Here is a 12642-nt window from a genome sequence, read left to right on the forward strand (position 1 = left end):
TGTCACCCTGGGCCCAACACCTCGGATGTGATCTGGTATAGGGTGAGTGTCCGGGCCTGTGAAATGGCCCAGTGGGTAGCTGGACCCACTTTGTTCTTCGAGGCAAAGCCCGGCTTTTCCTGTCTGCAAACATCTTGTATCACACCCTGGAGCGATTTATTCCTTAAGATCTCAGAGATTTTTTTTTCCAGTACTAAACTCTTTGGTCTATGGTCGTGTAGTTACTGTTGGTCAGGTCCCCCATCTGCTTTGCCTCCTGTCTGTGGCTAGTGACAGGCCAGGGTCTGGGGGCCAAGGACCACAGCTCAGCCCAAAGTAGGGGAGCTGTGGGGCTGAGAGGAGGGAGAGGGTACCTGCCCCGGCCACCAGCCTCCCTCCACAGACAACATCATTAATTCTTCATCCTCACGACAACCCTGGTAACAGCCACGGTCTTCATCCCCATCTCCCAGATGAGGACAGTGAGGCTCAGAGAGGCAGCGCCATGCCTAGGACAGTGCAGCCTCGAAGCCGCTGAGCCAGGACAGCCAGGAAGCCTGACTGTTCATCCGGTGCCCAGTGAGATGACATTTCTGTTGTCAGGTCAGGCTTTCAGGGTGCAGAGAGCTTTCTGAGGAGTCTGGGCTGAAGAACACAGGGGACTGAGCCGCAGCAGGTTTTGTGGGGCCATCAGCCATTTGCTTCCTACACTAGGGCAGAAGAGGGCATGGCCAAGCCTCTGCTCCCTGCGGCCCAAGAGCTGGTGGTGGAGGTGAGCAGCAGGAGACAGCCGTTCACCATCGGTGAGCGCCCAGTGCCAGGCACAGGACTCCAGCCGGTGGGATCTGGATGCTGCCTTTGTAGTTAGAGGACAGGGTGGGGATGTGGGACAGAGGAGACCATCGTGAAGCTGGGACTGGGCCTCTGTCATCAGGACAGGCTGACACTGGGCTCAGGACCAAGAAGAGCTGTGGATGGAGTCGTCCAAGAATGTCCCCGGGGGAGTCGACCATCAGAATGAGTCACCACCCAGCCCATGTCCTACCTCCCCTGGCATCCCCTGGGTCAGGACATGCCCAGCCTGGTGGGGCTGTTGCTGGGAATTGGGCAGGGCCTACCCCTCTGTGTGACCTTAGGGAAGTTCCTCACCCTCTCAGCCTTGGTTGCTCCTTGTAAAATGAGGTGCCTGGTGATCTGTCCTCAGGGTTGTTACGTGATTGGTAGAGGGGCAGGAATGGAAAGCCTGTGCTGCTCCCCTAAGGGTGAACCTGGACCTGGCCATTTTTAGCCTTCCAGCTGTAGCCCAGCCTTAGTGTGGAGGTGACAGGAACATCTCCACATGTCTTGTACACCTGAAACCCAGAAATGAACTCTAAAAGCCCATCAAAGGTGTTTGTACTTATTTTTAAAATGAAAAGTAGCATGTGAAATTTTTCTCTTTTTTTCTTTCTTTCTTTCTTTTTTTTTTTTTAAGAGGCAGGGTCTCGCTCCGTTCCCCAGGCTGGAGTGTAGTGGTGCGAGTATAGCTCACTGTGGCCTCTAATTCCTGGGCTCAAGCAGTCCTCCTCCTTCAGCCTCCCCAGTAGCTAGGGCTACAGTTGCACACCACCACACCCAGATAATTTTAAAATATTTCTTGTAGAGATGGGGAGTCTCACTGTATTGCCCAGGCTGGTCTTGAACTCCTGAACTCAAGCAATCCTCCCAACTCAGCCTCCCAAAGTGCTGGGATTACAGGCGAACTTTCACAGCCTTACAATGCCTCATTTAATTCATGTGAGACTCTTTTGCCAGCCCTGTTTCATGGGCTCAGAGAGGTTAAATGGCCAGCCCAGGGCCACACAGCACATCCGGTATGACATCCATGGCTGTGGATTCCAAATCCCAGCTTCCTCCCGCCCCAGCTCTGGGCATTTCGTGCAGACCCGGGGCCTCCAGCGCTGCGGGATTAACAAGCAGGTGGTTGTTAGCGGAAGCCCCGGCTGCGGGTGGGCGTGGCCAGCTGTCAGAAGGGCTTCTTTATTCTGCTCTGCTAACTGCACTAGTAGAACTCTCTCAGTTAGAGTAGCTTTAACTGGTAATTACTGAGGCCGTGGGGCGGAGTGGGGGTGGGGTGCCGATCAGACACATACCAGGATGCTGTCAGTGTTTGGAGGCCCCTGAAGGTTGGCGGCCCCAGAGCCACCACAGGATCTAATAGCAGGGTCGCTGTGGTGTCACCGCCCACACCCAGGCTCCCACACCTGCTCCTGCCAGCTCCACCTCTCCTATCAGCTTCATCTGGCTCCTGAATAGCCAGGCCTGGTGCCCCTAGGGCCCAGCTGTTGATGGCAGCCTGTAGGACCCAGAGGGTGGGACTCTCACAGGCCTCCCGCCATGGTTCAGGTCTCTGTGCAGAGCAGGTGCTTTAGGAAGGCAAGCCTGTGTCCTGATGTTCAGAGCATTGGGAGGCCAGGGCTGGGGTCAGAGCTGGGGCCCCGCCTGGCCTGTCATCCATATCAGCCTGTAGACCTGGGCTCTCTTGGGCAGGACAGTGATGGAGCAGTTGGATTCTGTCCCTGGTCTCTCTGCTCAGGGAGGGGAGAGCCCTGAACTGGGAGGCAGGACCCAGGTTCTTGTGCTGCCTGGGCCCGCCATTAACTCCTACATGTCCTGGGCCACGGCCTTTCCCTTCCCTGAGCCTCTGCTTTCTCGTCCATTCTACGGTGATGGCATCAGAAAAGCAAGGTGCCTCCCATCCCTGACCCTGTGGCTCTGTGGCAGAGGCGCCTTCTCACAACACTGCCATGGCTTGGCCCCAGTGCCTCAGGCCGGCCCGGCCCCTCCTGAGGGAGGAAGGATGGCAGGAAGGACCACCTCTGCACACTCCTTCTCAATCCTTCTCCACCCATGTCAGCGGAGAGGCAGGTGCCGATGTTCCAGATTGAGAAACTGAGGCATACGCAGGACTAGCAGGCAGAAGTCCAGCCAGGATCAGAATGCAGGCGGCTTCACTTTCATCCTGACCCCTTCCTGAACCAGACAGATTTGCTTCTGTGGTCTCCAGTGGCCATGGACCGGGGTGTTGATGAACAGAGCCGTCTGGATTTGGGAGAAGCAGGACTGAGTGGGAATTCAGGACCTGGCCTGGGTCCTGCTCTGCCCTTGCCATGTGACCTGGAAGGGTGGCACCATCTCCGTGGGCCCCGGGGCCACTTCCTTTGGTTCTTTACTAGGGACCTGTTTCATTTTCCCATTCATTCATTCAGCAAATCATTCTGTAGCACCTACCAAGGACGAGGCACAGTTCTAGTCACTGGGGATATAACAGTGAAAAAAGTATCACGCCTGTAATCCCAGCACTTTGGGAGGCCGAAACGGGCGGATCACGAGGTCAGGAGATCGAGACCATCCTGGCTAACATGGTGAAACCCCGTCTCTACCAAAAATACAAAAAAAATTAGCCAGGCGTGGTGGTGGGCATCTGTAGTCCCAGCTACTCGGGAGGCTGAGGCAGGAGAATGGCGTGAACCCGGGAGGCGGAGCTTGCAGTGAGCCAAGATCGCGCCACTGCACTCCAGCCTGGGCGACAGAGAGAGATTCCGTCTCAAAAAAAAAAAAAAAAAACCCAATGAAAAAAGTAAAGTTCCTGTCCTCAGGGAGATGACTTTCTAGTGCGAGAGACACATAATACATACATGAGCCCTAAACGTAATTAGGGCTCCTGGAAGCAGGAGGGGCTGAACAATGGCGAGACAGACAGGGCTAGATTGGGGGTTTCTGACCTGAGACCCACACACACGGAATTTGCATCCTGACACCGACACCTGATCTCAGTGTGATCTGGGCTTTCCAGTCAACCTCCCCAAGCCTCAGTTTCCTCCTCTGTAAAATGGAGATACTCATCTTATGGGGCTGTTCCGGGCTTGTGTGAGATGATACCCAGCAATGCCCACGTGCCCAGAACCTCCGCATCTGTTCCGTCACTGGTATCTCACAATTTCTGTCACATCTGTGTTTGAAAGAGAAGAGAATGAGGCTCAGAGCAGTTAGGTGGTTTTCCCAAGGCCACACAGCGGGTCGTCTCCCTGCCTCCATGTCAGACATAGCAGCTGCGTCCACCAGGTCCCAGCCTATCATTAGATGCAGTAAGTGCTGTCGAATTGAACTAAACGTGAATGTGTGTTGTAAGCTAAGAAGCCTGTTGTTAAAGTATTTTTATTTTGGGGGGATTTATAGAAATAATACATGCTCATTCTACAAAATTCAGATTCTGCAGAAGCATGTAACTTGGGTGCCCCTGGGGAGCCCCATTCCTACCAGACGGTCCCTCCAGCATCTACTTTCTGATCTTCATTGCCATGGCCTGTTCTTTGCACTTCACATAAATGGAATCTTACAGTGCATACTCTCGAGTCTAGTCTTTGACTCAGCATACTTCTGTTTCCATTTTCCTCCATGTTGCTGTATCTGTAGTTCGTTCTTTCCTAACTGAGTTGTATTCCATTGCATGAATATACATGCCACTGTCCATCCATTGTTAGGGACATTCGGGTTGTTCTGAACACTTTTACCCACGTCCCTCTGTGGATATATTAAAGCGGGAATTTTAATCTTGCGTGTGCCATTTGGGAGCTGTGTGATGCTGAGCAGCTTGCTTCAAGTCCCTGAAACTCAGTTTCCACACCTTTGAGACAAGGTAAGTGAGCCAGCCTCGCGGGGCTGCATGCAGTGTAGCCAGCTGGAGGCTGACACACAGAAGGAACTTCACAAATGGGTGCTGACCGTGCCCCACTTCTGTACCATTGCTCATTGGGTAGCTCCTTCATAGAATACACTTACCTCCATTTTTGCTTGTGAAAACTCCACCCACTTTTAAATGAAGGTGGGTCAGGGTTTCCATAAATCTCTCTGCTCCTACCCCACAATCCCACAGGGACAGGCTCTTTCCAGGCAGAAGCCCCACCTGCCTTGCATGCACTTCTCTTAGGATTCTAGTCGCTTTCTGCCTGTGTGACCCAGGAGCACACCTAACCCCTCTTTCTCATACTTCTCAGCAGCCCCTGAACAACCTGAGAACACGACCAAGTCTGACTCTTCCCTGCCCCCGCCCCTGCCCCCCCACCCTTTGCCCCCCCCCCACCCCTGTGGCAGGAAGTTGAAGGAAAGAGGAACCCAGCAGGAGGCAGGGAGAGCCAGGAGGAGCCTGGGCCTGGTCAGGTGGGACAGAGTGGGGCCGGCCCTCCCTGTCTGTGTGGGGGCTAACAATGGGTGCCACAGCTCCCTGGGCCCTCCCCTGGGACCCCGAGTCCCCGCAGGGCCCCGCCTGGAGGAAGGTGGCTTCACGGGCATTCTCGGGTGTCTGTTGACAGGAGGGCCTTGTTGACGGGTGACCCCCCATCCCAATATGTCCCATTGAACTCCAGGGCCACTCGTTTCACACTGGCCCCAAGTGTGAACATCCACATCACGGGCCTCTAATCTGACACGGGCCTCTAATCTAACCCTGGAAACCCTCTGCCCCTCCTTGGCCTCAGTTTCCCCATCTCTGCAGGGTTGCCTGAAGGCCTTTCCAGCTCTGACCGAAGAATGTGCCCACCCCTGCCTGCTGATGGGGGCTCCTCCGGGGTGAGGCACAGGGTGGGGAGGTGCACCCAGCCCCCCTCCTCCCGGAACCTCTTTCCCACAGGCAAGAGAGGATGTGTCACTGTGACCACTTCTTTCTGGAAAATTCCCACAGTTCAGTTCTTTCCTGGGATTTCACTGGAGGAATTGCATCTTTCTTGCTCACATCTCCTGGGATCTATTCTTGGCCTTGGCGGGCTTGATGTGGTGGTATGTGTGGGTGTTCCCTTTTAATTTGGGGTCCAGAGCTGTCTGAGGCCTGGACCGGTAATTATGAGAGCAGCACCATTTATGGAAACAGCCCTTGAAGCAAGCCAGTGATGAGACCCGGCTGGAAATACCTCAGCATGGAGGCCTGGGCCTGCCTGGAGGCGGTGCTGAGATTTCTGGGTGGGAGAAGCCCCTTTAGGATGCAGAACCAACGGGTCATGAGTCCCGCCCTCCCTTGGCCTGCAGAGGCTGTGGGGCCCAAGTCTTGTTTTGGGTCTGAAATGGGGCACCCCCCAGCCTTTGCTGCCTGTGGGACAAGCCAGACCAGCCCGGCCCAGGCACCCCAGGCTCTGGGGGAGCCGCTGTCCACCCTCAGGGGCCAGGCCGGGAGAGGAGGCAGGTCCACAGCAGTCAGGAATGTCGGTGGCTTCTGATAGAGTCACACGGGGACATGGTAGCCACACCCGGACTGGCAGTGATACCCAGCCCAAAGGGCTCTGAGCCGCTGTCCTGGGGACAAGAGGCCCTTGGGAAGAAGGCGCTGGGGCACCCCCGCTCTAGAGCCCTGGAACACTACGGCCAATGAGCCGACCTGCGAGTCTCCTATATCCACCCACGTGGCTCTGTCCTGGCCCTCCAAGGGCTCGCTGTCCAGAGGAACAGCTGAACCAGAGACAGCAAGCCCTGGCATGGGGGCCAGGAGAGGTTGAAAGCCTGACCTGCCTGGGGTCTGAGCACTGGGAGGCTTCTCAGCCGGACTGAGAGGGACGGGGCCGCCTGGGGAGAGCAGCTTCCAGGAGGGACTCTGCGGGAGGCGTCTGCAGGCAGAAGGCACAAGAGGCCCGAGGGACAGATGGCAGGGCCAGCGCAGGGAGGGCCCTGGGACACTCTTCCTGTGGGCCCTTCGGGGCTGGGGAGGGTCTGAGGGGAGGTGGGACCAGTCACAGGCCACAAGAGTCTGTTCTGAGCTGGAGGATGAGGGTGTCTTTTGAAGTCTCACTTTTTGGTCAGAAATAAGACAGATTTAGATTGTCTGGGTGAGACTAAATTACCCAGGGCACAAAAATAGCCAGAGCCCTTGTTGATGTTGGGCTGAGGGTCGCAGAGTTTGGCGTCTGGAGGCCTAGCCTGGAGTGGCTGGTGACCATGCCCGGTGAAGGCCACCTCCTGCCCCTAGTGGCCTTTCCTGGAAGAGCAGGATGCGGAGGTTGCTTTATCCGAGGCTGGAGGCAGAGGCTGAGGGCTCTCTGATTGTTTATTTTCCCAGAGCCATGGTGAGGTGGTGCAGAAAGTAACCTTTTCTGCCTCCCATGTGCCTCTCCGTGGGGTGGCATTGTCTGTCCTGGATTCTGAGCCAAGCCGCCCAGCCGGTGTGTCTCAATGGAACTGGCTGTCACCAGTCCCTGTTGGCTGCAGAAAGCTCTACAGGCACACTGTGGCCCAAGTGACTTCTCACCTCCCAAGGTCATGGCCTGTCACAACATTGGTTGGCAGCAACTGAAGTTTTGAAGTTCTTCCCAGGTCACAGGGCCTCTTTGAATCACTGTGCTGAGTTCTTGGAGGCTAGAAACAGGATTTCTTGGAGATGGACTGGCCTTGCCTGTCACTGCAACCTCCTCTCACACACTTCAGCCCCCTGACCACTAGATTCCAGCCACACCAGCCTCCTTGATGTTTCTCGAACATGCAGGGCCTTTGTATCCACTGTTCCCTCTGCCTAGAAGGCCGTCCTCCTCTTCACACAACTGGTTCCTTCTCCCACAGTCGAGGGTATTTTCCCCTTACTTCCCAGGTTTTAGACTAATGAATGGATCCCTAGCACTTTTGAAAGGCAGTGTTTCTCCACTACTGACAGTCTTGCCTCCCAGGAAACATTTGACAATATCTGGAGACATTTTGAGTTGTGTAAATGGAGAGGGGAAGGGAGTGCTGCTGTCGGCTAAGGGGCGGAGGCCAGGGATGCTGCTAAACATCCTGCAGCACACCGCACAGCCCCTACAACAAAGAATTATCTGGCCCAAATTGTCAATGGTGCCACAACGGAGAAACCTGTTCAAGGTGACCCGTGTTTGATGGTGGTGATGATGATGGGCTCACCCTTTATTAGATACAAGGTTGTCTTATTCTGTCTTGTGTTGCTGTAACAGACTCCCTAAGACTGAGTAATTTCCCCCCCAAAAAAAAAGAGAGAGAGAGGTTTATTTTATTTTATTTTATTTTTGAGACAGAGTCTTGCTCTGTCACCCTGGCTGGAGTGCAATGGTACAATTTCAGCTTACTGCAACCTCTACCTCCTGGGTTCAAGGAGTTCTCCTGCCTCAGCCTCCCAAGTAGCTAGGACTACAGGTGCCCGCCACCACACCTGGCTAATTTTTTGTATTTTTAGTAGAGATGGGATTTTACCACATTGGCCAGGCTGATCTTGACCTCCTGACCTCAGGTGATCCACCCACCTCAGCCTTCCAAAGTGCTGGGATTACAGGTATAAGTCACCGTGCCCAGCCGAAATGTGGCTACTGGCTGAAAGGCTCAAGGCTAGGCAGCTGCATCTGGTGAGAGCCTCAGGCTACTTCAACTCATGGCAGAAAGTGGCAGGACAGTGGGTGTGTGCAAAGAGAGCAAGTGGTGAGAGGAAGCAAGAGAGCAAGCCAGACTTTTTAACAGCCTCCCCCGTCTAGGGAACTAATCCATTCCCCTGAGAGGGAGAACTCACCCACTGGCCCCCTCCACCATGGCATTAGTCTATGAGGGATTCACCCCCATGACCCAGACACCTCCCACTAGGTACCACCTCCCATCACAGCCACACTGGGGATTAAATTTCAATGTGAGTTTTGTCGGGGATAGACCACATCCAAACTGTAGCAAGGGGTATATTATCCGTAGTGTTCACCTTGCTTTTTTCTTTTTCTTTTTTTGAGACAGAGTCTCACCCTGGAGTGCCATGGTGCAATCACAGCTCACTGCAGTCTCAACCTCCCAGGCTCAAGCCGTCCTCCTACCTCAGCCTCCTGAATAGACTATAGGCAAAGTGCCATCGTGCCTGGCTAATTTTGTTGGTTTGTTTTGTTTTGAGACAGGGTCTCTTCTCACTCTGCCTCAAAACAAAGAGCTAAAGTGCAGTGACGTGATCTCAGCTCACTGCAACCTCTGATGCCTGGCTAATTTAAAAAAATTTTCTAGAGACAGGGTCTCCCTGTGTTGCCCCAGACTGATCTTGAACTCCTGCCCTCAAGTGGTCCTCCTGCCTTGGCCTCCCAAAGTGATGGGGTTACAGGCGTAAGCCATCACAGCCAGCTGGGACATTTTCTTAGAAGTACAGTTTCTGAGTCACAGCATGTATCATTTTGCTAGATTATTGCCAGATTTCCCACCCTAGGGATTGTGCCACTTTGCATTCCTGCCAGCAATGCCCAGAAGTGTTCAGGTCTGATCTTAGAGTATCTTACTCATGAGGCCTTCTCAAGCATCACATCAAAAGAAACCCCACACTGGGCCGGGTGTAGTGGCTCACATCTGTAATCCCAGCACTTTGGGAGGCCGAAGCGGGTGGATCACAAGGTCAGGAGTTCAAGACCAGCCTGGCCAAGATGGTGAAACCCTGTCTCTACTAAAAATACAAAAGTTAGCCGGGCTCAGTGACAGGCACTTGTAATCCCAGCTACTCGGGAGGCTGAGACAGGAGAATCGCTTGAACGCAGGCAGCAGAGGTTGCAGTGAGCTGAGATTGCGCCACTGCACTCCCGTCTGGCCAACAAAGTGAGACTCTGTCTCAAAAAAAAAGAAAAAGGAAAGAAAAGGAAACCCCACACTGGACTGGAATTGGAGATGTCAGTATGACCTCAGATATTTACAAAATATATTTATAAAAACAGATACAAACAGATGTGTGTTTTTGCACACATTAATGTACACACATATATATCCTAGCTTTGTCCACTAAAAGGGCCTAAAAGTATTGACACTCCAGGACAGTGAGCAGCCCAGGGCCCAAATCTTGGTTTCTAAATATCTCTCCTAAAAGCAAAATAAAACAAAACAGAACTCCTTGCAGAAATGGCTGATTCCAGGGGTGGGGATGGGAACTCCCAGGATGCACCTAGAGCATCTTGTGGTGCCAGTTAGAAGTGCTCAGAAAAGGATGGTGGGGGTGGTCAGAAGGACACAGGAGCCAACCTGAAGGAGCTGCCAGTGGCCAAAAGTGGAACAATTTGAGCAATGAAATAAATAACAACAGTATGGGATATAGCCCATAGAATAAAATAAACACCTTTGAATCCATAATGATATAAATAAATAATTAGGCTGGGCACAGTGGCTCACACCTGTAATCCCAGCACTTTGGGAGGCCAAAGTGGGCAGATCACCTGAGGTCAGGAATTCGAGACCAGCCTGACCAATATGGTTAAATCTTGTCTCTACTGAAAAAAATACAAAATTAGCCAGGCATAGTGGTGCACACCTGTAGTCTCAACTACTCAGGAGGCTGAGGCAGGAGAATAACTTGAACCTGGGAAGCAGAGGTTGCAGTGAGCCGAGATCATGCCATTGCACTCCAGCCTGGGCAACAGAGCAAGACTCTGTCTTAAAATAAATATTTAAATAAATAAATAAATGTAGAAGAAAGAAAAATCTTCCTTTAAAAAGAATTCCAATTAATACATGTACAAGGAAAGAAGGAAATAGAAAATCACTATTCCAGCCTGGACAAAACAGCAAGACCCCATCTCTACAAAAAATATAAAAAATTAGCTAGGTGTGGTAGTGCATGACTGTAGTCCCAGCTACTCGACAGGCTGAGGTGGGAGGATCCCTTAAGCCCTGGGAGGTTGAGGTTGCATCACTGCACTGCAGCCTAGGTGATCAAGTGAGACCCTGTCTCAAAAAATGAAAAAGAAAGAAAATCACTATTGGCTCATGTCTATGATCCCAGCAAGGTGAGCCAGGAGTTCAAGACCAGCCTGGGCAACATAGTGAGAGTTCATCTCTACAAAAAAATAAATTAGGCAGGCCAGGCATGGTGGTACTACGCTTACAGTCTTTTTTTTTTTTTTTTTTTTTTTTAAACAGAGTCTCTTTCTGTATCCCAGGCTGGAATGCAGTAGTGCAATCTTGGGTCACTGCCACCTCCATCTCCCAGGTTCAAGCGATTCCTCTGCCTCAGCCTCCTGAGTAGCTGGGACTACAGTCATGTGCCACCACACCTGGCTAATTTCTTGTTTTTTAGTAGAGATGAGGTTTCACCATGTTGGCCAGTATGGTCTCAATCTCCTGACCTCGTGATCCAACTGCCTCAGCCTCCCAAAGTGCTGGGATTATAGGCAGGGACCACTGCGCCTGGCCTGCTTATAGTCTTAACTGCTCAGGAGGCTGAGATGGGAGGATCACTTGAGTCTGGGAGGTTGTGGCTGCAGTAAGCCACAATCACACCACTGGACTCCAGCCTGGGCGGCAGAGTGAGACTCTGTCTCAAAAAACAAAACAAAACAAAAAAAGTATTTTCCTCATGATATTTATTATTTACAAAATGAAAAATCGTGACATTACAGTGGAGAAACCTGGCAGACACCACAGTAACCAGGGAATCAAAGTTCATGCAACTAGTAATAAGACAGATTGGTATCATATTGTCCCATTTGATGCTCTGAGAAGGGCATATCACTTTGAAGGGGGCCTGTGCCTCCACACCTGTGGGTATTTCTCGAAAGGTAGAGACGAGAGACTGAGAAAAGAAATAAGACACAGAGAGACAAAGTATAGAGGAAGAAAAGTGGGCTGAGGGGACCGGTACTCAGCATACACAGGACCCGCACCGGCACTGGTCTCTGAGTTCCCTCAGTATTTATTGATCACTATCTCTACCATCTCGGTGAGGGGGATGTGGCAGGACTATAGGGTAATGGCGGGGAGAGGATTAGCAGGAAAACATGTGAGCAAAGGACTCTGTGTCATAAATAAGTTTAAGGAAAGGTGCTGTGCCTCGATGTGCACGTAGGCCAGATTTATGTTTGACTTTACACAAACATCTCAATGCAGTAAAGAGCAGTATTGCCGCCAGCATGTTCAGTCGGTATAGCATGAGACTCTTAATCTCAGGATCGTGGGTTCAAGCCCCATGTTGGGCGCCAGATGAAGGGGGCCTGCCCCTCCACACCTGTGGGTATTTCTCAAAAGGTGGAGATGAGAGACTGAGAAGAGAAATAAGACACAGAGACAAAGTACAGAGGAAGAAAAGTGGGCCCAGGGGACCAGAGCTGAGCATACGGTGGACCCGCACCGGCACTGGTTCCGTCAGTATTTATTGATCACTATCTCTACCATCTTGGTGAGGGAAATGTGGCAGGACTATGGGGTAATAGTGGGGAGAGGGTCAGCAGGAAAACATGTGAGCAAAGGACTCTGTGTCATAAAGAAGTTTAAGGAAAGGTGCTGTGCCTTGATGTGCACATAGGCCAGATTTATGTTTGACTTTACATAAACGCCCCAATGCAGTAAAGAGCGGTATTGCCGCCAGCATGTCTCACCTCCAGCCATAAGGCGATTTTCTCCTATCTCAGTAAATAGAATGTACAATCGGGTTTTACACCGAGACATTCCAATCCCAGGGACAAGCAGGAGACAGATGCCTTCCTCTTATCTCAACTTCAAAGAGGTCTTCATCTTTCACTAATCCTCCTCAGCACAGACCCTTTATGGGTGTCAGCCTGGGGGATGGTCAGGTCTTTCCCTTCCCACGAGGCCATATTTCAGGCTGTCTCAGTAGGGGGAACCATGGACGATACCCAGGCTTTCTTGGGCAGAGGTCCCTGGGGCCTTCCGCAGTGCGTTGTGTCCCTGGGTACTCAGGAC

The 12642-nt window shown here is 52.2% G+C and overlaps 1 protein-coding gene across 1 annotated transcript in view; it reads left to right on the forward strand.

Annotated features, from left to right (window-relative positions):
* The window catches only part of BMP8A (bone morphogenetic protein 8a), a 34231-nt gene that overhangs the window by 1220 nt on the left and 20369 nt on the right, over window positions 1–12642 (forward strand). The window lies entirely within an intron of this gene.

Source organism: Theropithecus gelada, chromosome 1, assembly GCF_003255815.1.
Source record: "Theropithecus gelada isolate Dixy chromosome 1, Tgel_1.0, whole genome shotgun sequence".
Taxonomy (NCBI): domain Eukaryota; kingdom Metazoa; phylum Chordata; class Mammalia; order Primates; family Cercopithecidae; genus Theropithecus; species Theropithecus gelada.